The 25,222-nt window shown below is 61.4% G+C and overlaps 11 non-coding genes across 11 annotated transcripts; 4 read left to right on the top strand and 7 right to left on the bottom strand.

Moving 5' to 3' along the window:
- Positions 1–6,354: 6,354 nt before the first annotated feature.
- Positions 6,355–6,428, bottom strand: TRNAN-GUU (transfer RNA asparagine (anticodon GUU)). Its single transcript has one exon. It is a non-coding gene; the product is annotated as a tRNA-Asn (tRNA).
- A 3,181-nt stretch (positions 6,429–9,609) lies between these two features.
- Positions 9,610–9,683, bottom strand: TRNAN-GUU (transfer RNA asparagine (anticodon GUU)). Its single transcript has one exon. It is a non-coding gene; the product is annotated as a tRNA-Asn (tRNA).
- Positions 9,684–11,234: 1,551 nt separating this feature from the next.
- TRNAN-GUU (transfer RNA asparagine (anticodon GUU)) lies at positions 11,235–11,308 on the bottom strand. Its single transcript has one exon. It is a non-coding gene; the product is annotated as a tRNA-Asn (tRNA).
- Positions 11,309–13,047: 1,739 nt separating this feature from the next.
- Positions 13,048–13,119, top strand: TRNAM-CAU (transfer RNA methionine (anticodon CAU)). The gene has a single exon. It is a non-coding gene; the product is annotated as a tRNA-Met (tRNA).
- Positions 13,120–14,480: 1,361 nt separating this feature from the next.
- On the bottom strand, positions 14,481–14,554 carry TRNAN-GUU (transfer RNA asparagine (anticodon GUU)). The gene has a single exon. It is a non-coding gene; the product is annotated as a tRNA-Asn (tRNA).
- Positions 14,555–14,659: 105 nt separating this feature from the next.
- On the top strand, positions 14,660–14,731 carry TRNAM-CAU (transfer RNA methionine (anticodon CAU)). The gene has a single exon. It is a non-coding gene; the product is annotated as a tRNA-Met (tRNA).
- A 1,383-nt stretch (positions 14,732–16,114) lies between these two features.
- On the bottom strand, positions 16,115–16,188 carry TRNAN-GUU (transfer RNA asparagine (anticodon GUU)). Its single transcript has one exon. It is a non-coding gene; the product is annotated as a tRNA-Asn (tRNA).
- Positions 16,189–16,293: 105 nt separating this feature from the next.
- TRNAM-CAU (transfer RNA methionine (anticodon CAU)) lies at positions 16,294–16,365 on the top strand. Its single transcript has one exon. It is a non-coding gene; the product is annotated as a tRNA-Met (tRNA).
- A 1,374-nt stretch (positions 16,366–17,739) lies between these two features.
- On the bottom strand, positions 17,740–17,813 carry TRNAN-GUU (transfer RNA asparagine (anticodon GUU)). The gene has a single exon. It is a non-coding gene; the product is annotated as a tRNA-Asn (tRNA).
- Positions 17,814–17,918: 105 nt separating this feature from the next.
- On the top strand, positions 17,919–17,990 carry TRNAM-CAU (transfer RNA methionine (anticodon CAU)). Its single transcript has one exon. It is a non-coding gene; the product is annotated as a tRNA-Met (tRNA).
- A 1,374-nt stretch (positions 17,991–19,364) lies between these two features.
- Positions 19,365–19,438, bottom strand: TRNAN-GUU (transfer RNA asparagine (anticodon GUU)). Its single transcript has one exon. It is a non-coding gene; the product is annotated as a tRNA-Asn (tRNA).
- Positions 19,439–25,222: the final 5,784 nt, after the last annotated feature.

Genomic DNA, 25,222 nt, shown 5'->3' with positions numbered 1-25,222 from the left:
TTGGGGAATCCAGGCCACCCGCTGGCCCCGGGGTGCAGCCTTGAGCAGGGTCTGAGCCGCCTCGCAGAGCAGGGAGGAGCCCAGGCTGGGCATGGAAGGGACGGGCCCCCAGGGAGAGCAACGGGAAACCTGGAGGGAAGGATCCAAACCTGCAGCTTCTTCTCTCCCTCTGCCCCCACCCCCACTCCTCTCTGGAGCTCCAGCCCAGCCCGGGAGCAGGGCCCGGAGGGACGTACCTGTGTGTGGATGGGCTCCTGCTGCCAGTCCCCAGACACAGTCTGTCCCACGGCCGCCCTCAGCAGGGGGCTCAGGAGCTGGGCCTGGAGGGGAGGCTGCAAGGTGCTGGCAGGAGAGAGGGGCAGAGACTGTTCATTCAGCAGCAGGGCTGTGTCCAGACTGAGGGGTTTTTTCGGGAAAAGTAGCCTTTTTCCGAAAAAACATCACCTGCGTCTAGACTGCAGTCGCGTTCTTTCGAAATTAAATCGAAAGAACGCGGCTTTTCTTTCCACGGCGGTAAACCTCATTTCACGAGGAAGAACGCCTTCTTTGGAAAGTGCTTCTTTCGAACGAAGGCGTTCTTGAATGGAACTAGGGCTTCTTCGAAAGAGAGCATCCAGACTCACTGGGTGCTCTCTTTCGAAAGAGGCTTGCAGTCTAGACATAGCCCAGGAGACAGAGACTTTCCCACTCCCTGGTCAGGGGATCTGCTCTGGGGGGGAGTCGGCGGGGGGGGGGGGGGGTCGGTACCTGAGGCTGCAGGCGGCGTTGAGGCCAAGACCAGTGGGGGGGGGGAGTCCTCCATGATCTCCTGTGAGACCCAAGGAGACAAAGGGGCGTGTGAGGCTGGGGCCCCCAAGAGACGCTCACACGGCCAGCGCCCCCACCCAGCAGGATCCAACCCCACTGCCTCCCGCTGGCCTGTAGCCCCCCTGCCCGGCACAGGGCCCCTCCCAGCACCCCCCTCCCAAACCGGGACCAGCTCAATCCTTGTCCCCAGGCCGTCTCCTGCCCCTCACTGCCCTGGTGACCAGCCTCTGAACCTCCTCCTCCCTGCTCCCCAGGCGCATCCTCAGCAGCCCGCTCTGCTAACCTTCCAGCTCCCCCCCCATGGCCCGGGGAGACCCCTCCCTGTTCCGAATCCCCCTCCCTGTCCAGCACCCCAGACCCGCCCCATTTCTGTGTCCCTTCCTCCTCCAGCATCCCCACCCACCCTCCCCATGTCCACCTCCCCCTCCCCCTCCAGCACTCCTGGCCCCACCCATCCCATTTCCAGCACCCCCACCCGCCGCCATGGCCCAGGCAGACCCCTGTCCACCCCACGTATCCCCTCCCCTCCTCCCGGCCGCCGCGACTCGCTCACCACGATCCTGGCCATCATGGTGTCCTTGCAGCAGCGCGGCGCCAGGGTGTCCTCGCCCCTTTGGAGGGCGGCGAGGCAGGCGGGGGGGACGGCCAGGAGGAACCGCTGCAGGGCGGCTGGGCTCTGCACCCCAGAGAGAGTCTGTGAGCCTGGGGCCTGCCTGCCCCCCACGGACAGCTGCAGGGCTCAGGCCTCCCAGGAGTGGAGGTGGGAGCTGCCGGTTGTCCAAGCACCCACACTCCCCCCCCAACTGCTTCCTCAGGCTTGTGGGGGCCCAGCTGGTGCATGACAAGAGACCTCAGCTTGGGGGGCCCAGGTCATGCAGGAGAAGGGGCCCCAGGGGATCCCCAGGGACAAGCCCCTCCCGGAGGGGGGGACGTGCTGGGAAGGGGCCGGACAATCTCGGGTCCCCCCCCGTGTGGAGAAGGTTCCTACCGTGTCCCGGGTGTGGAGCTGCTCTTCAATATCATAGATGGCCCCTTCCTCCACCCGGGAGTCCATCCGCTCCTGGCAGAGCTCCGCCGAGGCGCAGGGGGGCTCTGTGCGGGAGGGAAGGGACCAGGGTGACTCCAGCGGCCAGCAGGGGTCACGCGCCCCCATGTCAGGGACCCAGGGCAGCTTGGGCCCCACACGCCCCTCGCAGGGACCCATCCCCCTTCCACCCTCACATCTGCCAACGCCCTCAGCAGAGCCCCCGCCAGGAACAAGAGAGCCAAGCAGCAGCTCCCGCCCCCATCCATTGCCCTGGCTGCGGGGCAGACACTGGGGCTGCCCCCCCGTGTACTGGGTGAGCCCCTGGGCCCAGCATGATCACGGCCCCTCACCTGGGTCTGAGCGGCTGCAGGAGGTGGCCCGGCTGCAGCTGGAGGCCCAGGCGCTGCTGCTCACTGAGCTGGACCCACAGCTGCAGGGGCTGGTGCGGAGAGGCTGGGGGCTCCCGGAGACTGGCAGGTCCCCGGGGGCCGGGCAGGGCGATGCCCCCTGGTGGTAATGGGGGCTGGGCTCCTGGGGCAGGTGTTTCTCTCCACAGAGGAGGCCCCAGAGCCACCCTACCCGGCTGCCCCGCTGGGCTGGGTCCCGCCTTCCCAGCCGCCTCTGGAGCCAGGTCCGGAGGGGTCTGGCCGGTGGGCGAGTCGCCCCGAGCTGGTGGGATTCAGCTTCCCCGCCTGCGGGGACAGAGGAGCTGCTTCCCACCGGCCCTGGGGCCATCTTCAGGGCTTTCCGGAACCACAGCCTGATGTGTTTGGCCATGCTGCAAATGAGGGGAGCAAAGGGGAGCTTGGGGCGCAGCCTGCAGAGCGAAATCCAGGGGTTCCAGCTCCCCAGAGCGACTGCCCCCAGCCCCCAAATGGCCCCTTGCTTATCGGCTCAGTCTTGCACAGGCACTGCAAGGACCTGAGTCTCCTGCCCATCAACAGCCCCAGCCGGCCCCGGGCGGGATCCAAACCCCTGGGGGCTCTTACCTTCTGCAAAACGCTGTCCGGATGTGGAACTCACAGAGGACAAAGCAACTGTGAGCAGGAGACGCACCAGAGCTAAAGCAACCGGGGGTCTCCAAAGTCCCCTGGGCCCGCCCCCCCCTTTTCTCAGCCTGAGATGTGGGTTCCTCTGTGAGGTCACCACCTCCCCACCTGCCCTTTGCCTGATCTGCTGAGGGCTGCCCAAAGCCCCTGTGAGGTCACTGCCCTCCCCACCTCACCCTGCCAGGCAAATGTCCTGCCTCTGGCCACCCCTCTGGGAAGTTGGAGCCATTCCTAGGGGTCCCCCCCACTCCCTGACTGGGCATCCTGCAGCCAGCAGCTCCAGTAGCCCCATAGGCTGCTCCCTGCCCTACACTGCAGGCTTCTTGCACAAGAACTGTTTCACACCGGAGTTCTTGCGCAAAAGGTCTCGTGCAAGAGCACCTCCACACTGCCATGTGCTTTTGCACAAGAGTGTCCATGGCACTGTGAACGCTTTCTCGTGCAAGAAAGCTCTGATGACCATTTTAGCCATAAAAGTGTCTTGCTCAAGAAGCCCCTGGTGCCCGTCCACGCTGCCTTCTTGCACAACAGCTCTTGCACAAAAGGGGCTTATTCCTCGTGGGGAGAGGAATAACTCCTGTGCAAGAAGCCCTCTTTTCTGATGCTTTACTGCAAATTTACTTGCACAAGAATTCACGTGCAGTGTAGACGCGCCACAAGTTTTTGCACAAGAACAGCTGTTCTTGAGCAAAATGCCTGCAGTGCAGACGTGGCCTTGGTGTCACCCAGCACTGGACTTCCTGGCCAGGAGCAAGAGTTAGAGCCTCCCACTCGCCCCGCTGCCTCTCACGGGCTCCCGTCCGGCCCCAGCCCTGGGCTTTGCCCTAGCGCATCCCAGCAAGGCCTCTGGCCTGCACTAGACCCATTGACATGTGGAGAATCCACCACTGCCCTGGGGCGCTTTTGTCTATGGGACTCGGACTCACAGCTGAGCATGGAGCCTGATTTTAGTTCGAACCAGCGGTGTAGTGTAGACATACCCCCTGAGACTCACTGGTGCTGGCTCACCCCCTGTCCTGCTCGTGGCTCCGTTGTCCTCCTCCCCACAGCCCCCCCCAGCTCTAAATGCTGCTCACATCAGTTCCCCTTCCCCGTGGCCAGGCCCTGCAGGGCTCTGGGGGCTGGTTTGCTGCCCTCAGCCCTGCAGTAGCCTGCTCCCCAGTTTGCAGCCCCTCCCATCATGCGTGGGGTCTCCTGGTACCGGAGGGAGGACGGGGCAGACCAGGAAGGTTAATTTGATGTTGCAGCGGCAGGAAGAGGAGGGGTGGCGCAGAGGAGCTGTCAGTACATTATCCCAATACGCCATCCCAGTGCAGGCGTCGCACTCAGCTCTACCTGCAGAGGAGTCTCTATCTGCGCTGAGCAGAAAGGGGGTCTAGGACACACACACAAGTAGCCCCAGAACCACGCAGGAGCAGAGTCGTTCTGCGAAAGGGAGAGGTTTATTTGGTCTGCGAGGGCGGCCGTAGGGGGGTGTCGTGTGTGTGCCACTCATCTCCGTCTGGGCAGCGGCACCGGTCGGGCTCACAACTGGGCACAGGACCCGACCACGGCACCATCGATCTCCAGTGTATCGATCTGCTGGAAGCCGCGGCAGAGCTGAATTGCAGAACGGCTGCCCATTGGCAAAGACCTTGAAATGCTGGTTCCTGCAGCCGATGGAGAGGAACCCACTCCTCCTGGGGGGAGGAGCAGCCAAGAGAGGGACCCACTCAGACCGGTCTGGCAGCGTGACGTAGTGGAACCAGCGCTGCCTAGGTAGGCTTTTACCTCCCCCCAGTCTGCTTCTGAGACCGAGTTTCCCCCTCTGCCCCATGGGCTAACAACAAGGCACTTTACAAACATTCTCTGTGTCATCGGCATTGTATGAAGGGGGAAACTGAGGCATGGAGCGGCATCTGATTTATATAGCTCAAGCCAGTCCCCACCCCTCTCGGTCTGCAGGAAAAGAAGCCAAGTGCTCTTGTTCCCACTACTCCTCCATTCCCCTGCTTCCACCTGATGTCAAATACACAAAGCTCACTACTTCTTCTTTCCTGCACTTAAGCCAAGCAGATCAGGATGGGGAGGAGACATGAGGGAGCCCCCAGGCTCTTGCTCTTTCTCGCACATACACACACATATATTACTTTAGAAAATGCCAGGTGTGAGCTAGAGGAGAATCTCCATTAACTGTTAGCACTATAGGGCATATGATACATACATAAAGCATTTACAGTCCATCCAGCAGAGGGCAACAATACACCCCGCACACATGTAGCTCCCCCTCCTTTTCCAAATGCCCCAAGATTTAAACTACTGGAGACTACCCATTAGCTGCTAGTTGTATAGGAACTATGGGTATGTCTACACTACAAAGTTAATTCGAACTAACAGCCGTTAGTTGGAAGTAACTTTCATAGGTGCTACACATACAAACCGCTAGTTTGGACTTAATTCGAACTAGGTAAACCTCATTCTACCAGGAGTAACGCCAAATTCGAATTCAGTAGTTGGAATTAAGGGCTGTGTAGCCACTTAATTCGAAGTAGCTGGAGGCCAGCCCTCCCCAGGTTCCCCTGGTGGCTGCTCTGGGCCAAAGCAGGAAAACTCCTCTCCTCTCCCCAGCCCTGGGGCCCTTAAAGGGGTAGACTCTGGCCAGACGGCACTTGCCAGAGCCAGCCCTGCCAGCAGTCTCTGCCCCGAACCAGGGGCTGCAGGATGAGCCAGGCAGCCAGTGCCAGCGAGCCGTCCCCCCGCCCAGTCCCCCAGCACCCAGGGGCCAGCCAGGGGCCGTAGATGGCGCGCACCCTCCTGGTCTAGTGTGGAGGTCATGGACCTCATTGAGGTTTGGGGGCAGGCCCCCAGCGTCCATGATCTCTGTACTAGGAGGAGGAACGTGGCCGTCTACGGGCGCATAGCGGCCGCCATGGCCCGAAAGGGACACAGGCCACCCAGGAGCAGGCGAATCCTGGTGTTCTGGCTGTGGAAAAAGACAGCCACAAGATGGCGTTTGGAGTCACACGGGCGAGTCGCCTGTCCAAGCGGGACCGAGTCCCTTCCAAAGAGAAACCATGGCAGCCATGCAAGTCCAAGGCTGCACAGGAAACCTCAGGAGCTGCGACTGGGGCTCAGTTCGCGCGGCCACGCTTCCCAGGGGAGGCATGAGACAGGCCCAGAGGTCTGCGCAGCAAACAGGCCCGCAGGAGGGAGGCGGCTAAGAACCCGCGCGGCTCCTGCGTTTCTCCCTCTCAGCTGGCGTAGAGGCGGGAGGGGAACGACACCTGCCCGGCTGGAGCTTTCGCGCTTGGGCTCGGGGCTTAAGCCCCGAGGCCGAGGCCCCGGCGCGGTTGCTGGGAGACGGGCTCCTGTGGCACGGCACGGCCCCTGAACCTTGCCGGCCACAAGGTGACCTCACCGAGGCCGAGAGGGATGGCTTGGAGGTGGCAAAAGGGAGCCCGCTAGCAAGCGCCAGGAGGCCGAGCGTAGCCGCGTCCCCGGGTGGGCTCGAACCACCATCCTTTCGGTTAACAGCCGAACGCGCTGACCCATTGCGCCACAGAGACCTCGAAGGGGTTTCCGAAACGCTGCCTAGCAGCCTGCTCCTCTGCCTGGCCGTGCCAGTGCAGCCCAGGTGCTAGAGTGGATTGCGGGCAGTCTAGCTCAAAGGGAGCAGAGTGGCGCAGCGGAAGCGTGCTGGGCCCATAACCCAGAGGTCGATGGATCGAAACCATCCTCTGCTACGTGTGGGCCGGCCTCTTTTGACTCCGCGCCTTCACTCCAGGCTGCAAGTAGCTAAAGGCCAGGCCAGGATGCCGCCTGCGGGGAAGCTCTCGGCAGCCCCACGCTTCCTGTGTGGGAGGCACGGAGGCCTCCTCTTCTGTCCTCAGGCAACAGGGCTTCCTCCTGCCCTTTTCCCACCCACAAGGGCCGCCGGGACCCGCTCAGGGAGCGCGCCAGGGAGGCTCTCCAGACGCTCGTGGAACAAAGCACTTCTGGACCACGCTACCCAGAGCCTTCATTCAGGCCTAGACAAAACGCCTAGACAAAGAGCTGCCACAGCATCAACACTGGCCTTGCTCTACTACTCCCAGGCACGCCAAACCCCTCACAAAGAGAACTTCTGCCTTCGCCATACTGCTCAACAACAGGACACGCGAGCAATTCCCTCCGACGCGCCGCTTCTCCCGCATCGCCACCACCCACGCTCTTTAGGCACACGCCGGCTGACCAAAACCCATCTCATCCCATCAAAAGCTTCTGCCCAGCCCAAGAGGACCAGCTACGTTCCCGGCTCAATTCATCCCTTACAGTCAGAGCCAAAAATCACCAGCTGACGGTCCTTCAGAATCCTCAATGGAAAGGGGGAGAGGGAATTGTGGGAGCACGGGCAGCACTCGCCACGGTCTCGGTTGAGGCTTGCAGCAGTCATGGAAGAGAGAGCTGGCTTCGGTCAAGTCTCGGGAGTACGGCCACGGCTTGGACGGGTCCTTCAGTCCTTGGCTCAGAGCTTCGGTTGGTAGCCCACATCCTCCCGAGGTAAAAAAGCAGGAGGGCTTTCCTTCCAGGGCCTTTTGCATCTTCTGCCGTGGGAGGCGAATCCTGGTGTTCTGGCTGTGGGGGAAAAAGACAGCCACAAGATGGCGTTTGGAGTCACACGGGCGAGTCGCCTTTCCAAGCGGGACCGAGTCCCTTCCAAAGAGAAACCATGGCAGCCATGCAAGTCCAAGGCTGCACAGGAAACCTCAGGAGCTGCGACTGGGGCTCAGTTCGCGCGGCCACGCTTCCCAGGGGAGGCATGAGACAGGCCCAGAGGTCTGCGCAGCAAACAGGCCCGCAGGAGGGAGGCGGCTAAGAACCCGCGCGGCTCGTGCGTTTCTCCCTCTCAGCTGGCGTAGAGGCGGGAGGGGAACGACACCTGCCCGGCTGGAGCTTTCGCGCTTGGGCTCGGGGCTTAAGCCCCGAGGCCGAGGCCCCGGCGCGGTTGCTGGGAGACGGGCTCCTGTGGCACGGCACGGCCCCTGAACCTTGCCGGCCACAAGGTGACCTCACCGAGGCCGAGAGGGATGGCTTGGAGGTGGCAAAAGGGAGCCCGCTAGCAAGCGCCAGGAGGCCGAGCGTAGCCGCGTCCCCGGGTGGGCTCGAACCACCATCCTTTCGGTTAACAGCCAAACGCGCTGACCCATTGCGCCACAGAGTCCTCGAAGGGCTTTCCGAAACTCTGCCCAGCAGCCTGCTCCTCTGCCTGGCCGTGCCAGTGCAGCCCAGGTGCTAGAGTGGATTGCGGGCAGTCTAGCTCAAAGGGAGCAGAGTGGCGCAGCGGAAGCGTGCTGGGCCCATAACCCAGAGGTCGATGGATCGAAACCATCCTCTGCTACGTGTGGGCCGGCCTCTTTTGACTCCGCGCCTTCACTCCAGGCTGCAAGTAGCTAAAGGCCAGGCCAGGATGCCGCCTGCGGGGAAGCTCTCGGCAGCCCCACGCTTCCTGTGTGGGAGGCACGGAGGCCTCCTCTTCTGTCCTCAGGCAACAGGGCTTCCTCCTGCCCTTTTCCCACCCACAAGGGCCGCCGGGACCCGCTCAGGGAGCGCGCCAGGGAGGCTCTCCAGACGCTCGTGGAACAAAGCACTTCTGGACCACGCTACCCAGAGCCTTCATTCAGGCCTAGACAAAGAGCTGCCACAGCATCAACACTGGCCTTGCTCTACTACTCCCAGGCACGCCAAACCCCTCACAAAGAGAACTTCTGCCTTCGCCATACTGCTCAACAACAGGACACGCGAGCAATTCCCTCCGACGTGCCGCTTCTCCCGCATCGCCACCACCCACGCTCTTTAGGCACACGCCGGCTGACCAAAACCCATCTCATCCCATCAAAAGCTTCTGCCCAGCCCAAGAGGACCAGCTACGTTCCCGGCTCAATTCATCCCTTACAGTCAGAGCCAAAAATCACCAGCTGACGGTCCTTCAGAATCCTCAATGGAAAGGGGGAGAGGGAATTGTGGGAGCACGGGCAGCACTCGCCACGGTCTCGGTTGAGGCTTGCAGCAGTCATGGAAGAGAGAGCTGGCTTCGGTCAAGTCTCGGGAGTACGGCCACGGCTTGGACGGGTCCTTCAGTCCTTGGCTCAGAGCTTCGGTTGGTAGCCCACATCCTCCCGAGGTAAAAAAGCAGGAGGGCTTTCCTTCCAGGGCCTTTTGCACCTTCTGCCGTGGGAGGCGAATCCTGGTGTTCTGGCTGTGGGGGAAAAAGACAGCCACAAGATGGCGTTTGGAGTCACACGGGCGAGTCGCCTGTCCAAGCGGGACCGAGTCCCTTCCAAAGAGAAACCATGGCAGCCATGCAAGTCCAAGGCTGCACAGGAAACCTCAGGAGCTGCGACTGGGGCTCAGTTCGCGCGGCCACGCTTCCCAGGGGAGGCATGAGACAGGCCCAGAGGTCTGCGCAGCAAACAGGCCCGCAGGAGGGAGGCGGCTAAGAACCCGCGCGGCTCGTGCGTTTCTCCCTCTCAGCTGGCGTAGAGGCGGGAGGGGAACGACACCTGCCCGGCTGGAGCTTTCGCGCTTGGGCTCGGGGCTTAAGCCCCGAGGCCGAGGCCCCGGCGCGGTTGCTGGGAGACGGGCTCCTGTGGCACGGCACGGCCCCTGAACCTTGCCGGCCACAAGGTGACCTCACCGAGGCCGAGAGGGATGGCTTGGAGGTGGCAAAAGGGAGCCCGCTAGCAAGCGCCAGGAGGCCGAGCGTAGCCGCGTCCCCGGGTGGGCTCGAACCACCATCCTTTCGGTTAACAGCCGAACGCGCTGACCCATTGCGCCACAGAGACCTCGAAGGGCTTTCCGAAACGCTGCCTAGCAGCCTGCTCCTCTGCCTGGCCGTGCCAGTGCAGCCCAGGTGCTAGAGTGGATTGCGGGCAGTCTAGTCCCAAGGGAGCAGAGTGGCGCAGCGGAAGCGTGCTGGGCCCATAACCCAGAGGTCGATGGATCGAAACCATCCTCTGCTACGTGTGGGCCGGCCTCTTTTGACTCCGCGCCTTCACTCCAGGCTGCAAGTAGCTAAAGGCCAGGCCAGGATGCCGCCTGCGGGGAAGCTCTCGGCAGCCCCCCGCTTCCTGTGTGGGAGGCACGGAGGCCTCCTCTTCTGTCCTCAGGCAACAGGGCTTCCTCCTGCCCTTTTCCCACCCACAAGGGCCGCCGGGACCCGCTCAGGGAGCGCGCCAGGGAGGCTCTCCAGACGCTCGTGGAACAAAGCACTTCTGGACCACGCTACCCAGAGCCTTCATTCAGGCCTAGACAAAACGCCTAGACAAAGAGCTGCCACAGCATCAACACTGGCCTTGCTCTACTACTCCCAGGCACGCCAAACCCCTCACAAAGAGAACTTCTGCCTTCGCCATACTGCTCAACAACAGGACACGCGAGCAATTCCCTCCGACGCGCCGCTTCTCCCGCATCGCCACCACCCACGCTCTTTAGGCACACGCCGGCTGACCAAAACCCATCTCATCCCATCAAAAGCTTCTGCCCAGCCCAAGAGGACCAGCTACGTTCCCGGCTCAATTCATCCCTTACAGTCAGAGCCAAAAATCACCAGCTGACGGTCCTTCAGAATCCTCAATGGAAAGGGGGAGAGGGAATTGTGGGAGCACTCGCCACGGTCTCGGTTGAGGCTTGCAGCAGTCATGGAAGAGAGAGCTGGCTTCGGTCAAGTCTCGGGAGTACGGCCACGGCTTGGACGGGTCCTTCAGTCCTTGGCTCAGAGCTTCGGTTGGTAGCCCACATCCTCCCGAGGTAAAAAAGCAGGAGGGCTTTCCTTCCAGGGCCTTTTGCATCTTCTGCCGTGGGAGGCGAATCCTGGTGTTCTGGCTGTGGGGGAAAAAGACAGCCACAAGATGGCGTTTGGAGTCACACGGGCGAGTCGCCTGTCCAAGCGGGACCGAGTCCCTTCCAAAGAGAAACCATGGCAGCCATGCAAGTCCAAGGCTGCACAGGAAACCTCAGGAGCTGCGACTGGGGCTCAGTTCGCGCGGCCACGCTTCCCAGGGGAGGCATGAGACAGGCCCAGAGGTCTGCGCAGCAAACAGGCCCGCAGGAGGGAGGCGGCTAAGAACCCGCGCGGCTCGTGCGTTTCTCCCTCTCAGCTGGCGTAGAGGCGGGAGGGGAACGACACCTGCCCGGCTGGAGCTTTCGCGCTTGGGCTCGGGGCTTAAGCCCCGAGGCCGAGGCCCCGGCGCGGTTGCTGGGAGACGGGCTCCTGTGGCACGGCACGGCCCCTGAACCTTGCCGGCCACAAGGTGACCTCACCGAGGCCGAGAGGGATGGCTTGGAGGTGGCAAAAGGGAGCCCGCTAGCAAGCGCCAGGAGGCCGAGCGTAGCCGCGTCCCCGGGTGGGCTCGAACCACCATCCTTTCGGTTAACAGCCGAACGCGCTGACCCATTGCGCCACAGAGACCTCGAAGGGCTTTCCGAAACGCTGCCTAGCAGCCTGCTCCTCTGCCTGGCCGTGCCAGTGCAGCCCAGGTGCTAGAGTGGATTGCGGGCAGTCTAGTCCCAAGGGAGCAGAGTGGCGCAGCGGAAGCGTGCTGGGCCCATAACCCAGAGGTCGATGGATCGAAACCATCCTCTGCTACGTGTGGGCCGGCCTCTTTTGACTCCGCGCCTTCACTCCAGGCTGCAAGTAGCTAAAGGCCAGGCCAGGATGCCGCCTGCGGGGAAGCTCTCGGCAGCCCCCCGCTTCCTGTGTGGGAGGCACGGAGGCCTCCTCTTCTGTCCTCAGGCAACAGGGCTTCCTCCTGCCCTTTTCCCACCCACAAGGGCCGCCGGGACCCGCTCAGGGAGCGCGCCAGGGAGGCTCTCCAGACGCTCGTGGAACAAAGCACTTCTGGACCACGCTACCCAGAGCCTTCATTCAGGCCTAGACAAAACGCCTAGACAAAGAGCTGCCACAGCATCAACACTGGCCTTGCTCTACTACTCCCAGGCACGCCAAACCCCTCACAAAGAGAACTTCTGCCTTCGCCATACTGCTCAACAACAGGACACGCGAGCAATTCCCTCCGACGCGCCGCTTCTCCCGCATCGCCACCACCCACGCTCTTTAGGCACACGCCGGCTGACCAAAACCCATCTCATCCCATCAAAAGCTTCTGCCCAGCCCAAGAGGACCAGCTACGTTCCCGGCTCAATTCATCCCTTACAGTCAGAGCCAAAAATCACCAGCTGACGGTCCTTCAGAATCCTCAATGGAAAGGGGGAAAGGGAATTGTGGGAGCACGGGCAGCACTCGCCACGGTCTCGGTTGAGGCTTGCAGCAGTCATGGAAGAGAGAGCTGGCTTCGGTCAAGTCTCGGGAGTACGGCCACGGCTTGGACGGGTCCTTCAGTCCTTGGCTCAGAGCTTCGGTTGGTAGCCCACATCCTCCCGAGGTAAAAAAGCAGGAGGGCTTTCCTTCCAGGGCCTTTTGCATCTTCTGCCGTGGGAGGCGAATCCTGGTGTTCTGGCTGTGGGGGAAAAAGACAGCCACAAGATGGCGTTTGGAGTCACACGGGCGAGTCGCCTGTCCAAGCGGGACCGAGTCCCTTCCAAAGAGAAACCATGGCAGCCATGCAAGTCCAAGGCTGCACAGGAAACCTCAGGAGCTGCGACTGGGGCTCAGTTCGCGCGGCCACGCTTCCCAGGGGAGGCATGAGACAGGCCCAGAGGTCTGCGCAGCAAACAGGCCCGCAGGAGGGAGGCGGCTAAGAACCCGCGCGGCTCGTGCGTTTCTCCCTCTCAGCTGGCGTAGAGGCGGGAGGGGAACGACACCTGCCCGGCTGGAGCTTTCGCGCTTGGGCTCGGGGCTTAAGCCCCGAGGCCGAGGCCCCGGCGCGGTTGCTGGGAGACGGGCTCCTGTGGCACGGCACGGCCCCTGAACCTTGCCGGCCACAAGGTGACCTCACCGAGGCCGAGAGGGATGGCTTGGAGGTGGCAAAAGGGAGCCCGCTAGCAAGCGCCAGGAGGCCGAGCGTAGCCACGTCCCTGGGTGGGCTCGAACCACCATCCTTTTGGTTAACAGCCGAACGCGCTGACCCATTGCGCCACAGAGACCTCGAAGGGGTTTCCGAAACGCTGCCTAGCAGCCTGCTCCTCTGCCTGGCCGTGCCAGTGCAGCCCAGGTGCTAGAGTGGATTGCGGGCAGTCTAACGCAAAGGGAGCAGAGTGGCGCAGCGGAAGCGTGCTGGGCCCATAACCCAGAGGTCGATGGATCGAAACCATCCTCTGCTACGTGTGGGCCGGCCTCTTTTGACTCCGCGCCTTCACTCCAGGCTGCAAGTAGCTAAAGGCCAGGCCAGGATGCCGCCTGCGGGGAAGCTCTCGGCAGCCCCCCGCTTCCTGTGTGGGAGGCACGGAGGCCTCCTCTTCTGTCCTCAGGCAACAGGGCTTCCTCCTGCCCTTTTCCCACCCACAAGGGCCGCCGGGACCCGCTCAGGGAGCGCGCCAGGGAGGCTCTCCAGACGCTCGTGGAACAAAGCACTTCTGGACCACGCTACCCAGAGCCTTCATTCAGGCCTAGACAAAGAGCTGCCACAGCATCAACACTGGCCTTGCTCTACTACTCCCAGGCACGCCAAACCCCTCACAAAGAGAACTTCTGCCTTCGCCATACTGCTCAACAACAGGACACGCGAGCAATTCCCTCCGACGCGCCGCTTCTCCCGCATCGCCACCACCCACGCTCTTTAGGCACACGCCGGCTGACCAAAACCCATCTCATCCCATCAAAAGCTTCTGCCCAGCCCAAGAGGACCAGCTACGTTCCCGGCTCAATTCATCCCTTACAGTCAGAGCCAAAAATCACCAGCTGACGGTCCTTCAGAATCCTCAATGGAAAGGGGGAGAGGGAATTGTGGGAGCACTCGCCACGGTCTCGGTTGAGGCTTGCAGCAGTCATGGAAGAGAGAGCTGGCTTCGGTCAAGTCTCGGGAGTACGGCCACGGCTTGGACGGGTCCTTCAGTCCTTGGCTCAGAGCTTCGGTTGGTAGCCCACATCCTCCCGAGGTAAAAAAGCAGGAGGGCTTTCCTTCCAGGGCCTTTTGCATCTTCTGCCGTGGGAGGCGAATCCTGGTGTTCTGGCTGTGGGGGAAAAAGACAGCCACAAGATGGCGTTTGGAGTCACACGGGCGAGTCGCCTGTCCAAGCGGGACCGAGTCCCTTCCAAAGAGAAACCATGGCAGCCATGCAAGTCCAAGGCTGCACAGGAAACCTCAGGAGCTGCGACTGGGGCTCAGTTCGCGCGGCCACGCTTCCCAGGGGAGGCATGAGACAGGCCCAGAGGTCTGCGCAGCAAACAGGCCCGCAGGAGGGAGGCGGCTAAGAACCCGCGCGGCTCGTGCGTTTCTCCCTCTCAGCTGGCGTAGAGGCGGGAGGGGAACGACACCTGCCCGGCTGGAGCTTTCGCGCTTGGGCTCGGGGCTTAAGCCCCGAGGCCGAGGCCCCGGCGCGGTTGCTGGGAGACGGGCTCCTGTGGCACGGCACGGCCCCTGAACCTTGCCGGCCACAAGGTGACCTCACCGAGGCCGAGAGGGATGGCTTGGAGGTGGCAAAAGGGAGCCCGCTAGCAAGCGCCAGGAGGCCGAGCGTAGCCGCGTCCCCGGGTGGGCTCGAACCACCATCCTTTCGGTTAACAGCCGAACGCGCTGACCCATTGCGCCACAGAGACCTCGAAGGGCTTTCCGAAACGCTGCCTAGCAGCCTGCTCCTCTGCCTGGCCGTGCCAGTGCAGCCCAGGTGCTAGAGTGGATTGCGGGCAGTCTAGCCCAAAGGGAGCAGAGTGGCGCAGCGGAAGCGTGCTGGGCCCATAACCCAGAGGTCGATGGATCGAAACCATCCTCTGCTACGTGTGGGCCGGCCTCTTTTGACTCCGCGCCTTCACTCCAGGCTGCAAGTAGCTAAAGGCCAGGCCAGGATGCCGCCTGCGGGGAAGCTCTCGGCAGCCCCCCGCTTCCTGTGTGGGAGGCACGGAGGCCTCCTCTTCTGTCCTCAGGCAACAGGGCTTCCTCCTGCCCTTTTCCCACCCACAAGGGCCGCCGGGACCCGCTCAGGGAGCGCGCCAGGGAGGCTCTCCAGACGCTCGTGGAACAAAGCACTTCTGGACCACGCTACCCAGAGCCTTCATTCAGGCCTAGACAAAACGCCTAGACAAAGAGCTGCCACAGCATCAACACTGGCCTTGCTCTACTACTCCCAGGCACGCCAAACCCCTCACAAAGAGAACTTCTGCCTTCGCCATACTGCTCAACAACAGGACACGCGAGCAATTCCCTCCGACGCGCCGCTTCTCCCGCATCGCCACCACCCACGCTCTTTAGGCACACGCCGGCTGACCAAAACCCATCTCATCCCATCAAAAGCTTCTGCCCAGCCCAAGAGGACCAGCTACGTTCCCGGCTCAATTCATCCCTTACAGTCAGAGCCAAAAATCACCAGCTGACGGTCCTTCAGAATCCTCAATGGAAAGGGGGAGAGGGAATTGTGGGAGCACGGGCAGCACTCGCCACGGTCTCGGTTGAGGCTTGCAGCAGTCATGGAAGAGAGAGCTGGCTTCGGTCAAGTCTCGGGAGTACGGCCACGGCTTGGACGGGTCCTTCAGTCCTTGGCTCAGAGCTTCGGTTGGTAGCCCACATCCTCCCGAGGTAAAAAAGCAGGAGGGCTTTCCTTCCAGGGCCTTTTGCATCTTCTGCCGTGGGAGGCGAATCCTGGTGTTCTGGCTGTGGGGGAAAAAGACAGCCACAAGATGGCGTTTGGAGTCACACGGGCGAGTCGCCTGTCCAAGCGGGACCGAGTCCCTTCCAAAGAGAAACCATGGCAGCCATGCAAGTCCAAGGCTGCACAGGAAACCTCAGGAGCTGCGACTGGGGCTCAGTTCGCGCGGCCACGCTTCCCAGGGGAGGCATGAGACAGGCCCAGAGGTCTGCGCAGCAAACAGGCCCGCAGGAGGGAGGCGGCTAAGAACCCGCGCGGCTCGTGCGTTTCTCCCTCTCAGCTGGCGTAGAGGCGGGAGGGGAACGACACCTGCCCGGCTGGAGCTTTCGCGCTTGGGCTCGGGGCTTAAGCCCCGAGGCCGAGGCCCCGGCGCGGTTGCTGGGAGACGGGCTCCTGTGGCACGGCACGGCCCCTGAACCTTGCCGGCCACAAGGTGACCTCACCGAGGCCGAGAGGGATGGCTTGGAGGTGGCAAAAGGGAGCCCGCTAGCAAGCGCCAGGAGGCCGAGCGTAGCCGCGTCCCCGGGTGGGCTCGAACCACCATCCTTTCGGTTAACAGCCGAACGCGCTGACCCATTGCGCCACAGAGACCTCGAAGGGCTTTCCGAAACGCTGCCTAGCAGCCTGCTCCTCTGCCTGGCCGTGCCAGTGCAGCCCAGGTGCTAGAGTGGATTGCGGGCAGTCTAGTCCCAAGGGAGCAGAGTGGCGCAGCGGAAGCGTGCTGGGCCCATAACCCAGAGGTCGATGGATCGAAACCATCCTCTGCTACGTGTGGGCCGGCCTCTTTTGACTCCGCGCCTTCACTCCAGGCTGCAAGTAGCTAAAGGCCAGGCCAGGATGCCGCCTGCGGGGAAGCTCTCGGCAGCCCCCCGCTTCCTGTGTGGGAGGCACGGAGGCCTCCTCTTCTGTCCTCAGGCAACAGGGCTTCCTCCTGCCCTTTTCCCACCCACAAGGGCCGCCGGGACCCGCTCAGGGAGCGCGCCAGGGAGGCTCTCCAGACGCTCGTGGAACAAAGCACTTCTGGACCACGCTACCCAGAGCCTTCATTCAGGCCTAGACAAAACGCCTAGACAAAGAGCTGCCACAGCATCAACACTGGCCTTGCTCTACTACTCCCAGGCACGCCAAACCCCTCACAAAGAGAACTTCTGCCTTCGCCATACTGCTCAACAACAGGACACGCGAGCAATTCCCTCCGACGCGCCGCTTCTCCCGCATCGCCACCACCCACGCTCTTTAGGCACACGCCGGCTGACCAAAACCCATCTCATCCCATCAAAAGCTTCTGCCCAGCCCAAGAGGACCAGCTACGTTCCCGGCTCAATTCATCCCTTACAGTCAGAGCCAAAAATCACCAGCTGACGGTCCTTCAGAATCCTCAATGGAAAGGGGGAGAGGGAATTGTGAGAGCACTCGCCACGTTCTCGGTTGAGGCTTGCAGCAGTCATGGAAGAGAGAGCTGGCTTCGGTCATGTCTCGGGAGTACGGCCACGGCTTGGACGGGTCCTTCAGTCCTTGGCTCAGAGCTTCGGTTGGTAGCCCACATCCTCCCGAGGTAAAAAAGCAGGAGGGCTTTCCTTCCAGGGCCTTTTGCATCTTCTGCCGTGGGAGGCGAATCCTGGTGTTCTGGCTGTGGGGGAAAAAGACAGCCACAAGATGGCGTTTGGAGTCACACGGGCGAGTCGCCTGTCCAAGCGGGACCGAGTCCCTTCCAAAGAGAAACCATGGCAGCCATGCAAGTCCAAGGCTGCACAGGAAACCTCAGGAGCTGCGACTGGGGCTCAGTTCGCGCGGCCACGCTTCCCAGGGGAGGCATGAGACAGGCCCAGAGGTCTGCGCAGCAAACAGGCCCGCAGGAGGGAGGCGGCTAAGAACCCGCGCGGCTCGTGCGTTTCTCCCTCTCAGCTGGCGTAGAGGCGGGAGGGGAACGACACCTGCCCGGCTGGAGCTTTCGCGCTTGGGCTCGGGGCTTAAGCCCCGAGGCCGAGGCCCCGGCGCGGTTGCTGGGAGACGGGCTCCTGTGGCACGGCACGGCCCCTGAACCTTGCCGGCCACAAGGTGACCTCACCGAGGCCGAGAGGGATGGCTTGGAGGTGGCAAAAGGGAGCCCGCTAGCAAGCGCCAGGAGGCCGAGCGTAGCCGCGTCCCCGGGTGGGCTCGAACCACCATCCTTTCGGTTAACAGCCGAACGCGCTGACCCATTGCGCCACAGAGACCTCGAAGGGGTCTCCGAAACGCTGCCTAGCAGCCTGCTCCTCTGCCTGGCCGTGCCAGTGCAGCCCAGGTGCTAGAGTGGATTGCGGGCAGTCTAGCCCCAAGGGAGCAGAGTGGCGCAGCGGAAGCGTGCTGGGCCCATAACCCAGAGGTCGATGGATCGAAACCATCCTCTGCTACGTGTGGGCCGGCCTCTTTTGACTCCGCGCCTTCACTCCAGGCTGCAAGTAGCTAAAGGCCAGGCCAGGATGCCGCCTGCGGGGAAGCTCTCGGCAGCCCCCCGCTTCCTGTGTGGGAGGCACGGAGGCCTCCTCTTCTGTCCTCAGGCAACAGGGCTTCCTCCTGCCCTTTTCCCACCCACAAGGGCCGCCGGGACCCGCTCAGGGAGCGCGCCAGGGAGGCTCTCCAGACGCTCGTGGAACAAAGCACTTCTGGACCACGCTACCCAGAGCCTTCATTCAGGCCTAGACAAAACGCCTAGACAAAGAGCTGCCACAGCATCAACACTGGCCTTGCTCTACTACTCCCAGGCACGCCAAACCCCTCACAAAGAGAACTTCTGCCTTCGCCATACTGCTCAACAACAGGACACGCGAGCAATTCCCTCCGACGCGCCGCTTCTCCCGCATCGCCACCACCCACGCTCTTTAGGCACACGCCGGCTGACCAAAACCCATCTCATCCCATCAAAAGCTTCTGCCCAGCCCAAGAGGACCAGCTACGTTCCCGGCTCAATTCATCCCTTACAGTCAGAGCCAAAAATCACCAGCTGACGGTCCTTCAGAATCCTCAATGGAAAGGGGGAGAGGGAATTGTGAGAGCACTCGCCACGTTCTCGGTTGAGGCTTGCAGCAGTCATGGAAGAGAGAGCTGGCTTCGGTCATGTCTCGGGAGTACGGCCACGGCTTGGACGGGTCCTTCAGTCCTTGGCTCAGAGCTTCGGTTGGTAGCCCACATCCTCCCGAGGTAAAAAAGCAGGAGGGCTTTCCTTCCAGGGCCTTTTGCATCTTCTGCCGTGGGAGGCGAATCCTGGTGTTCTGGCTGTGGGGGAAAAAGACAGCCACAAGATGGCGTTTGGAGTCACACGGGCGAGTCGCCTGTCCAAGCGGGACCGAGTCCCTTCCAAAGAGAAACCATGGCAGCCATGCAAGTCCAAGGCTGCACAGGAAACCTCAGGAGCTGCGACTGGGGCTCAGTTCGCGCGGCCACGCTTCCCAGGGGAGGCATGAGACAGGCCCAGAGGTCTGCGCAGCAAACAGGCCCGCAGGAGGGAGGCGGCTAAGAACCCGCGCGGCTCGTGCGTTTCTCCCTCTCAGCTGGCGTAGAGGCGGGAGGGGAACGACACCTGCCCGGCTGGAGCTTTCGCGCTTGGGCTCGGGGCTTAAGCCCTGAGGCCGAGGCCCCGGCGCGGTTGCTGGGAGACGGGCTCCCGTGGCACGGCACGGCCCCTGAACCTTGCCGGCCACAAGGTGACCTCACCGAGGCCGAGAGGGATGGCTTGGAGGTGGCAAAAGGGAGCCCGCTAGCAAGCGCCAGGAGGCCGAGCGTAGCCGCGTCCCCGGGTGGGCTCGAACCACCATCCTTTCGGTTAACAGCCGAACGCGCTGACCCATTGCGCCACAGAGACCTCGAAGGGCTTTCCGAAACGCTGCCTAGCAGCCTGCTCCTCTGCCTGGCCGTGCCAGTGCAGCCCAGGTGCTAGAGTGGATTGCGGGCAATCTAGTCCAAAGGGAGCAGAGTGGTGCAGCGGAAGTGTGCTGGGCCCATAACCCAGAGGTCGATGGATCGAAACCATCCTCTGCTACGTGTGGGCCGGCCTCTTTTGACTCCGCGCCTTCACTCCAGGCTGCAAGTAGCTAAAGGCCAGGCCAGGATGCCGCCTGCGGGGAAGCTCTCGGCAGCCCCCCGCTTCCTGTGTGGGAGGCACGGAGGCCTCCTCTTCTGTCCTCAGGCAACAGGGCTTCCTCCTGCCCTTTTCCCACCCACAAGGGCCGCCGGGACCCGCTCAGGGAGCGCGCCAGGGAGGCTCTCCAGACGCTCGTGGAACAAAGCACTTCTGGACCACGCTACCCAGAGCCTTCATTCAGGCCTAGACAAAACGCCTAGACAAAGAGCTGCCACAGCATCAACACTGGCCTTGCTCTACTACTCCCAGGCACGCCAAACCCCTCACAAAGAGAACTTCTGCCTTCGCCATACTGCTCAACAACAGGACACGCGAGCAATTCCCTCCGACGCGCCGCTTCTCCCGCATCGCCACCACCCACGCTCTTTAGGCACACGCCGGCTGACCAAAACCCATCTCATCCCATCAAAAGCTTCTGCCCAGCCCAAGAGGACCAGCTACGTTCCCGGCTCAATTCATCCCTTACAGTCAGAGCCAAAAATCACCAGCTGACGGTCCTTCAGAATCCTCAATGGAAAGGGGGAGAGGGAATTGTGGGAGCACTCGCCACGGTCTCGGTTGAGGCTTGCAGCAGTCATGGAAGAGAGAGCTGGCTTCGGTCAAGTCTTGGGAGTACGGCCACGGCTTGGACGGGTCCTTCAGTCCTTGGCTCAGAGCTTCGGTTAGTAGCCCACATCCTCCCGAGGTAAAAAAGCAGGAGGGCTTTCCTTCCAGGGCCTTTTGCATCTTCTGCCGTGGGAGGCGAATCCTGGTGTTCTGGCTGTGGGGGAAAAAGACAGCCACAAGATGGCGTTTAGAGTCACACGGGCGAGTCGCCTGTCCAAGCGGGACCGAGTCCCTTCCAAAGAGAAACCATGGCAGCCATGCAAGTCCAAGGCTGCACAGGAAACCTCAGGAGCTGCGACTGGGGCTCAGTTCGCGCGGCCACGCTTCCCAGGGGAGGCATGAGACAGGCCCAGAGGTCTGCGCAGCAAACAGGCCCGCAGGAGGGAGGCGGCTAAGAACCCGCACGGCTCGTGCGTTTCTCCCTCTCAGCTGGCGTAGAGGCGGGAGGGGAGCGACACCTGCCCGGCTGGAGCTTTCGCGCTTGGGCTCGGGGCTTAAGCCCTGAGGCCGAGGCCCCGGCGCGGTTGCTGGGAGACGGGCTCCTGTGGCACGGCACGGCCCCTGAACCTTGCAGGCCACAAGGTGACCTCACCGAGGCCGAGAGGGATGGCTTGGAGGTGGCAAAAGGGAGCCCGCTAGCAAGCGCCAGGAGGCCGAGCGTTGCCACGTCCCTGGGTGGGCTCGAACCACCATCCTTTCGGTTAACAGCCGAACGCGCTGACCCATTGCGCCACAGAGCCCTCAAAGGGGTTTCCAAAACGCTGCCTAGCAGCCTGCTCCTCTGCCTGGCCGTGCCAGTGCAGCCCAGGTGCTAGAGTGGATTGCGGGCAGTCTAGCCTAAAGGGAGCAGAGTGGCGCAGCGGAAGCGTGCTGGCCCCATAACCCAGAGGTCGATGGATCGAAACCATCCTCTGCTACGTGTGGGCCGGCCTCTTTTGACTCCGCGCCTTCACTCCAGGCTGCAAGTAGCTAAAGGCCAGGCCAGGATTCCGCCTGCGGGGAATCCCTCGGCAGCCCCCCGCTTCCTGTGTGGGAGGCACGGAGGCCTCCTCTTCTGTCCTCAGGCAACAGGGCTTCCTCCTGCCCTTTTCCCACCCACAAGGGCCGCCGGGACCCGCTCAGGGAGCGCGCCAGGGAGGCTCTCCAGACGCTCGTGGAACAAAGCACTTCTGGACCACGCTACCCAGAGCCTTCATTCAGGCCTAGACAAAACGCCTAGACAAAGAGCTGCCACAGCATCAACACTGGCCTTGCTCTACTACTCCCAGGCACGCCAAACCCCTCACAAAGAGAACTTCTGCCTTCGCCATACTGCTCAACAACAGGACACGCGAGCAATTCCCTCCGACGCGCCGCTTCTCCCGCATCGCCACCACCCACGCTCTTTAGGCACACGCCGGCTGACCAAAACCCATCTCATCCCATCAAAAGCTTCTGCCCAGCCCAAGAGGACCAGCTACGTTCCCGGCTCAATTCATCCCTTACAGTCAGAGCCAAAAATCACCAGCTGACGGTCCTTCAGAATCCTCAATGGAAAGGGGGAGAGGGAATTGTGGGAGCACTCGCCACGTTCTCGGTTGAGGCTTGCAGCAGTCATGGAAGAGAGAGCTGGCTTCGGTCAAGTCTCGGGAGTACGGCCACGGCTTGGACGGGTCCTTCAGTCCTTGGCTCAGAGCTTCGGTTGGTAGCCCACATCCTCCCGAGGTAAAAAAGCAGGAGGGCTTTCCTTCCAGGGCCTTTTGCATCTTCTGCCGTGGGAGCACCTGAAAGTAAAACAGCTGCGGCAGGCGTACGCCATGGCCACCAGGGGCGGCGCCGCAGCAGGGGTGCCACCTGCCCCTACTTCCCTGCCCTCGACCGACTCTTGGGGGGCGGGGCGGTCCGTGCCAGCCCGGGAGGCAGCGAGCCGGGACTGGAGGGCCCTGACCTGGGCACACCGGAGGGGCCACCACAAGGAGTTCCAGCACTGGAGTCGGCAGGGTCATCCAGGGAGACCGTACCGGGGAAGTAGTTCCAATTAAGTAGTTCGGGGGAGGAGGCGGGAGGGAGACCAGGGACCGCGCACGTGGGCCATGCCTCCCACGGATCACACAGACACCTGTGCACGTGCAAGCACATGCCATGCCACGCTCCAGCTGCGTGACACCCAGGGGCCGTGGCCCAATAGGCACATGCATGTCTGAAGAGACCTGACATGCTCCTGACCCTGGGGCGGTACCACAACTTCACGAGTTTTGCTTACAACACACCTGTTGATACAACCTAGAATCATATTTGCTTTTTTTGCAACAGCATCACACTGTTGACTCATATTCAACTTGTGGTCCACTGTGACCCCTAGATCTCTTTCCACCATGCTCCTTCCTAGACAGTCGCATCCCATCTTGTATGTATGGAACTGATTGTTCCTTCCTAAGTGGAGCACTTTGCATTTCTCTTTATTAAACCTCATCCTGTTTTCCTCTGACCATTTCACTAACTTGCTAAGGTCATTTTGAATTATGTCCCTCTCCTCCAAAGAAGTTGCAACCCCACCCAGTTTGGTATCATCTGCAAACTTAATAAGCGTACTCTCTATCCCAATATCTACATCATTGATGAAGATATTGAACAGTACGGGTCCCAAAACAGACCCTTGAGGAACTCCACTTGTTATCCCTTTCCAGCAGGATTTAGAACCGTTAACAACAACTCTCTGACTACGGTTATCCAGCCAATTATGCACCCACCTTATCGTGGCCCTATCTAAGTTATATTTGCCTAGTTTATCAATAAGAATATCATGCGAGACCGTATCAAATGCCTTACTAAAGTCTAGGTATATGACATCCACCGCTTCTCCCTTATCCACAAGGCTCGTTATCCTATCAAAGAAAGCTATCAGATTAGTTTGGCATGACTTGTTCTTCACAAACCCATGCTGGCTATTCCCTATCACTTTATTACCTTCCAAGTGTTTGCATATGATTTCCTTAATTACCTGCTCCATTATCTTCCCTGGGACAGACGTTAAACTGACCGGTCTGTAGTTTCCTGGGTTGTTCTTATTCCCCTTTTTATAGATGGGCACAATATTTGCCCTTTTCCAGTCTTCTGGAATCTCCCCTGTCTGCCATGATTTTTCAAAAATCATAGCTAAAGGCTCAGATAGCTCCTCTATCAGCTCCTTGAGTATCCTGGGATGCATTTCATCAGGACCTGGTGAACAGTGGGATGGGGAATGTGGGAGTATGGGGAGCTCAGGGCGGGGGATGAGGAGTGTGAGGATGTGGGGGAGCTCAGGGTAGGGGGTGGGGAGTGTGGGAGGATGGGGAGCTCAGGGAAGGGGTATGGTGGAGCTCAGGACAGGGGGCTGGGGAGTGTATGGGTGTGGGGAGCTCAGGGCAGGGAGTCCAGGAGTGAGGGGGGGCGTAGTGCAGGGATTGTGGTGCAGGAGTCAGGGGTAGGTGGGGGGGGGGGGGTGTTTGGAGGCTCAGGGCAGGGGACTGGGAGTGCAGCCACTACACTACTTGGCCACCAGATCCCTGGAGTACACTGTGGCTGCGCAGCCCAGCGTGCTGACAGCACCCAAAGCCCCGCCCCCAGCCCGCCAGGCTTAGTGGGGCACCCCAGAGCGGCTTCCTATCGCCCTTGTCTAGCACAACATGGACAGTTGGTTCCCACTACCGTGATCTCCTGGGAGACTGAGACACCATTCTGCCAGGACGGCCCAAGCTGCTGAGGGAAATTGCCCCTCACCATCCCGTCTGTCCAGGTCCCTCTGCCTCTGGGTTTGTTCTTCAAGGGCCAGACGCGTGGGGCTGGGACTGTCCTTGTTCTGTGTTTGCAGAGTGCCCAGCAGAATGGCTACTGCTTCACCCCTGGCCTAGAAATAACCAGAACAGGCAGTTTGGGGAGGGAAGAACCAGGGAAGGGAAGGTTTGGGGCCGGGGGCTAAGAGGCGGGGCTGGGAGGCAGGGCTGGGGTGGAGATGCAGATGGAGGGAGTTGGGGTGGAGGCTGGAAGAAATGGAACTCAAGGAGCTGGAAGGGTTGGTGAAGGATGGAGTAAAGGGAGGGGGGCCAGTCTACAGGACATGGAGGTGCCAGCCACAGGAGGGAGGAAGAGACGTTTGTTTGACAGGACCCCAGGGATTTGGGAGCGAGGAACAGTGGGAGGGGAGTGGGAAACATTTGGGGAGAGGAACCTTTGGGAGACCTGGTGGTGAGGAGGGCGGCAGTCAATGGGAGAGGAGACAAAAAGGAGCAGGTGCTGCCTGGGTCCAAGGAGGTGGGGAGAGATGGGGTCTGGGTGTCACGAGTACCAGAGTTAGCTGCACCTCCGTCCTACTCCCTACCTGGTATCTCTGCCCCCTCCCTCCCGAACTTTCCTTCTGCATGTCTCTGGGCCTCTCTGTCAGTGCCAGAGGGGATCCCTTCCCCCCCCCCATGGCTGGATTCTTCCCTTCCCGAGACATGCAGTCACCATCTCAGTGGGGTGGGAGCCCTTTGATGCTTCGCCTGCGTGTTCCCAGCCGAGAAGGGGCGGCTAATCCCGCAGAAGCAGAGCCCTGCACTTTTGAGTACCTGGACCCAGGGTTTTGCTGCTTTATAGCGGGTGGGGTTAAAATAACGGAACGTCTCTTGTCCCACCAATCCCCCAGGACTCACCCCTCTTCTCTGCATTGCGCAGCGTCCGGGGGATACCGCCCCGCGGGGACACTCATGCCCGTGTCCAAGGGGCTGTCCCGTAGCCTATGTCAGTGTGAAAAGCATTAAAGGACCCTGCCCCAGAGGGAGAGCGTCTCTGGGGGCGGGGTCCCCGGATGACTGCAGTGCTTTGTCCACACCAGAGTAGTGAGAGGCAGCCGCAGCCAGGGTTGCCAGATGGTCAATAAAAATACCAGACATACTTGCCATT

Source organism: Pelodiscus sinensis, chromosome 25 (assembly GCF_049634645.1).
Source record: "Pelodiscus sinensis isolate JC-2024 chromosome 25, ASM4963464v1, whole genome shotgun sequence".
In the NCBI taxonomy this organism is placed as follows: domain Eukaryota; kingdom Metazoa; phylum Chordata; order Testudines; family Trionychidae; genus Pelodiscus; species Pelodiscus sinensis.
The sequence above is the reverse complement of the archived record's forward strand: the minus strand, read 5'-3'. Positions and strand labels throughout refer to the sequence as shown.